Source organism: Nerophis ophidion, linkage group LG04, assembly GCF_033978795.1.
Source record: "Nerophis ophidion isolate RoL-2023_Sa linkage group LG04, RoL_Noph_v1.0, whole genome shotgun sequence".
NCBI classification, from domain to species: Eukaryota; Metazoa; Chordata; class Actinopteri; order Syngnathiformes; family Syngnathidae; genus Nerophis; species Nerophis ophidion.
Genome location: NC_084614.1, coordinates 20,734,584 through 20,740,597, shown reverse-complemented (window position 1 = coordinate 20,740,597; position 6,014 = coordinate 20,734,584).

The window sequence follows — 6,014 nt, the reverse complement described above, 5'->3', positions numbered from 1 at the left end:
TCAATGATCTGATTGGCAACAACAAACAGGTGGGTTGTCAGTCAAGGAGCCAGGCTGACTGATTTTTTTATTTGATAACTAATTTTGTACATTTACTTTTAGCAGCTGCCGACAACAACCCCCCACCGCCTTGGCACCGATTTGTTGGCAGTGCAATTTTATTTCTTAAGACTTGGTTTTATTAGGAGAGTATTTTCTAACCCTGGGGCGGAAAATACTGTGCGTGCGATCTCACCTCATGTTGCACTACATGACGTTAGAACAGGTAATGCACCCTGTGATAAGCAAGCGTGCGGACATTGGGAGTGCTGGAACAAAGCAGGAGGTGAAAACCTGCAGTCATCAAGTTAACTTTGCAGTTTTGATCCCCACAACCTGCGCCCCAGCTGGAGAAGCCAGATCTTTGTGGCCACTTGAGTCTTGGTTAGTGCTGTAGTACTGTTGCGCTCATAAGTTTAGAAACCTCGTTTCCATATGAGTTGGGAAATTGTGTTGGATGTAAATATAAAAGGAATACAATGATTTGACTCGTCAGACCACAGAAGCACTTTTCTACTTTGCATCAGTCCATCTCAGCTGATCTTGGGCCCAGAGAAGCCGGCGGCGTTTCTGGATGTTGTTGATAAATGGCTTTTGCTTTGCATAGTAGAGCTTTAACTTGCACTTACAAATGTAGCGACAAATTGTAGTAACCGACAGTGGTTTTCTTAAGTGTTCCTGAGCCAATGTGGTGATATCCTTTAGAGATTGATGTCGGTTTTTGATACCGTGCCATCTGAGGGATCTAAGGTCACAGTCATTCAATGTCGGTTTCCGGCCATGCCACTTACGTGGAGTGATTTCTCCAGATTCTCTGAACCTTTTGATGATACTATGGACCGTAAATGTTGAAATCCCTAAATTTCTTGCAATTGCACTTTGAGAAACATTGTTCTTAAACTGTTTGACTATTTGCTCAAGCAGTTGTGGACAAAGGGGTGTACCTCGCCCCATCCGCTCTTGTGAAAGACTGAGCAATTTTTGAGAAGCAGTTTTTATACCCAATCATGGCACCCACCTGTTCCCAAATAGCCTGCACACCTGTGGGATGTTCCAAATAAGTGTTTGATGAGCATTCCTCAACTTAATCAGTATTTATAGCCACCTTTACCAACTTCTTTGTCACGTGTTGCTGGCATCTAGTTCTAAAGTTAGTGATTGTTTGCAGAAAAAAAAATGTTTATCAATTTGAACATCAAATATGTTGTCTTCGTAGCATATTCAACTGAATATGGGTTGAAAATGATTTGGAAATCATTGTATTCCGTTTATATTTACATCTAACACAATTTCCCAACTCATATGGAAACGGGATTTGTACATACCCTGGGAGAAATTATGATTTCTTAGCCATTCTTCAGAGAATATGAATGATAACACAAAAACCTTTCTTCCACTCATGCTTAATAGTTTTGTGAAGCTATTTATTGGCAAACAACTGTGCTTACACTTTTTAAATTAAAAGGACAAAAGAAAGTACCCAAATGACCCGGATCAAAAGTTTAAAGGGGAACATTATCACCAGACCTATGTAAGCGTCAATATATACCTTGATGTTGCAGAAAAAATACCATATTTTTTTTTAACCGATTTCCGAACTCTAAAAGGGTGAATTCGGCGATTGAAACGCCTTTCAATTGTTCGCTGTCAGAGCAATGACCTTTCATCCGTGGCGTCACAACAGGAAGCATTACGCCATTTTCTCAAACACATTACACACACCAAGTCAAATCAGCTCTGTTGTTTTCCGTTTTTTCGACTGTTTTCCGTACCTTGGAGACATCATGCCTCGTCTGTGTGTTGTCGGAGGGTGTAACAACACGAACAGGGCCGGATTCAAGTTGGCTTACGTGGAGTGTGCTAATCAGACATATCAATGGTCACGGCATGCTAATCGATGCTAACAAGCTATTTAGGCTAGCTGTATGTACATATTGCATCATTATGCCTCATTTGTAGCTATATTTGCATCCAGCCTTTCCCTCCACCCACATTTAATGCCAAACAAACACATACCAATCGATGGATTCAAGTTGCATCAGTGGTCAAAGGATGCGAAAGTGCCTCATTTGTTCTGTTCTGTCGTAGCATCGCTACCGACGATAGCGATGCTACGACAGAGATGTGTGGATATCCTGCGACACTCAAAGCAGATGTGTTTCCAACGATAAAGTCAACGAAATCACAAAGGTGAGTTTTGTTGATGTTATTGACTTATATGCTAATCAGACATATTTGGTCACAGCAGGACTGCAAGCTAATCGATGCTAACATGCAATAAAGGCGAGCTGTATGTACATATTGCATCATTTTGCCTCATTTCCAAAGACATGCACTTGGGGATAGGTTGATTGGCGACACTACATTGGCCCTAGTGTGTGAATGTGAGTGTGAATGTTGTCTGTCTATCTGTGTTGGTCCTGCGATAAGGTGGCGACTTGTTCAGGGTGTACCCCGCCTTCCGCCCGATTGTAGCTGAGATAGGCACCAGCGCCCCCCGCGACCCCAAAGGGAATAAGCGGTTTAAAATGGATGGATGAATGCCTCATTTGTAGCTATATTTGCATCCAGCCTTTCCCGCCACCCACATTTAATGCCAAACAAACACATACCAATCGACGGATTCAAGTTGCACCAGTGGTCAAAAGATGCAATCGTTGGTTAGAAGGCGATCGCCGAATTCGTCCTCGTTGCCGTTGTCTGTCGTGATATGGCTCAATAGCTTCAGTTTCTTCTGCAAAGAAGTTGGGAAAGGTGGCAGTAAATACTGATAAAGTTGTGGAATGCTCATCAAACACCTATTTGGAACATCCCACAGGTGGGCAGGCTAATTGTAAACAGGTGGGTGCCGTGATTGGGTGTAAAAACTGCTTACCAAGAAAGGATGGGGCGAGGTACACCCCTTTGTCCACAACTGCGTGAACAAATAGTCAAACAGTTTAAGAACAACGTTTCTCAAAGTGCAATTGCAAGAAATTTAGGGATTTCAACATCTACGATCCATAATATCATCAAAAGGTTCAGAGGATCCGGAGAAACCCATCCACGTAAGCGGCATGGCCGGAAACCAACATTGAATGACCGTGACCTTTTATCCCTCAGACGGCACTGTATCAAAAACCGACATCAATCTCTAAAGGATATCACCACATGGGCTCAGGAACACTTCAGAAAACCACTGTCACTAAATACAGTTCATCGCTCCATCTGTAAGTGCAAATTAAAGCTCTACAAAGCAAAGTGAAAGCCATTTATCAACAACATCCAAAAATGCAGCCAGCTTCTCTGGGCCCGAGATCATCTAAGATGGACTGATGCAAAGTGGAAAAGTGTTCTGTGGTCTAACGAGTCCACATTTCAAATTGTTTTTGGAAATAATCAACATCGTGTCATCGTTACCAAAGGGGAAGCGAATGATCCAGACTGTTATCGATGCAAAGTTCAAAAGCCAGGATCTATGATGGTATGGGGGTGCATTAGTGCCCAAGGCATGGGTAACTTACACATCTGTGAAGGCTGAAAGGTACATACAGTACAGGTTTTGGAACAACATATGCTGCCCTCTAAGCGCCATCTTTTTCATGGACGCCCCTGATTATTTCAGCAAGACAATGCCAAGCCACATTCAGCATGTGTTGCAACAGCGTGGCTTCGTAAGAAAAGAGTGTGGGTACTTTCCTGGCCCGCCTGCAGTCCAGACCTGTCTCCCATCGAAAATGTGTGGCGCATTATGAAGTGTAAAGTACGACCCCGGACTGTTGAACGACTGAAGCTCTACATAAAACAAGAATGGGAAATAATTCCACTTTCAAAGCTTCAACAATTAGTTTCCTCAGTTCCCAAACGTTTATTGAGTGTTGTTAAAAGAACATGTGATGTAACACAGTGGTGAACATGCCCTTTCCCAACTACTTTGGCACGTGTTGCAGCCATGAAATTCTAAGTTTATTATTATTTGCAAAAAAAAAAAATAAGTTTATGAGTTTGAACATCAAATATCTTGTCTTTGTAGTGCATTCAATTGGGTTGAAAAGGATTTGCAAATCATTGTATTCCGTTTATATTTACATCCAGCACAATTTCCCAACTCATATGGAAACGGGGTTTGTATACCAATACCTTTTCAAATGGAAGTGCTTTGTTTTGAATCCCAAATAAATCAACACTTTGGAGCAATGTTCACGGACCATATTCGGCTTCATAGCTTGCTGTCCCATGTTGGATGCTGGAAAGTGTTCGATGCGTTGCAATGTATTGCCACAGAGTGATGAGTCCTCGCAAGGCGCGTTTGCGAGACAAGGTACACAACCATGCTCGGGGCGTGGCTACAGTGTACCAGCACATGATGTTCCCAGAACATTAATATTATAGTCATTCACCCAACGGCCCACATTCCATCACGACGATGTTTACGTGATCGCGTCAAAAAGTTTGTCAACACAATCATGACAAGGCAACTTTCCCTCTAAGGCAGTGGTCCCCAACCTTTTTGTAACTGCGGACTGGTCAACGCTTGAAAATTTGTCCGACGGACCGGTGGGGGAGGTTTTTTTTTTGTTTTTCATAAAGAAATACAATCATGTGTACTTATGGACTGTATCCCTGCAGACTATATTGATCTATATTGATATATAATGTATATATTGTGTTTTGTATGATGATTTAATAATAAAAAATAAAAAAAAACATTTTTTATTTATTTCTTGTGCGGCTCAGTACCAATCGGTCGGCCCAGTGGTTGGGAACAACTGCTCTAAGGGACCTGTTAAAAAAAAAAGAAAAAAAAAAAAAGATTGTCTCAATTCACCCGGATCACTTTTTTTGTTAAATACTTTAATGTTCCCACCGAAAATCATTACCCTGTGGACACGGCATATTAAAGTCACCTGATATGAACTTCAACGTTTTACAGAAAGTCATTCATTTGCTTAAACCCATCCATCCATCCATTTTTTACCGCTTATTCCCTTTGGGCTCGCGGGGGGCACTGGTGCCTATCTCAGCTACAACCGGGCGGAAGGCGGGGTACACCCTGGACAAGTCGCAGATTTGCTTAAACCAATACAAGTCAAATAGGCAAATATCGCGACTCCAAAAGGGAATAAGCAGTAGAAAAAACGGATGGATGGATGGATAATAGTTTACTCGACGTATGATCCAAACTTTCAAGTGTCACCATCCTGATGACACACTAACGATAAATGGCTGAAAATGCTGCTTGACAAGACACTCCTACCTTAATTAACACCAATTAAGTGTTCTGGGTAAAACAATTAAGTAACTGAGTCTTGGCATTAAATATTTCACAACCTGAGAGTTCACCTCACCCAAAAACTGTATTGGACTCTCAATTTAATTGGGTCAAAGTGCGCTACACTTCTTAAAGGCCTACTGAAACCCACTACTACCGACCACGCAGTCTGATAGTTTATATATCAATGATGAAATATTAACATTGCAACACATGCCAATACGGCCTTTTTAGTTTACTAAATTGCAATTTTAAATTTCCCGCAAGTTTCTTGTTGAAAACGTCTTGGAATGTTGACGCGTACGCGTGACGTCACGGACTGTAAGGAAATATTAGCGCTGCACCAAACACGGCTAAAAGTCGTCTGCTTTAATCGCATAATTACACAGTATTTTGGACATCTGTGTTGCTGAATCTTTTGCAATTTGTTCATTTAATAATGGAGACTATAAAAACAATGCTGTTGGCGGAAAGAGGTGGATTGCAGCTGTCTTTAGCACCGAGACACAGCCGGTGTTTCTTTGTTTGTTGTGAAGCGGAGCGGTCAAGCGAACATGTTTTCTCTACGTCAACCAGCATGTTTTTGGATGGGGAAATTGTGATTTATATCTTACCGGAGACATCAATGGATTATTCGTCGTCCTGCACCAGCTGTCATGTCAAAAAAGGCAGCTGTGAGCTTGGCTCCTCGGCTTCTCTCTGAGACATTGCGGGTTCACCGCAG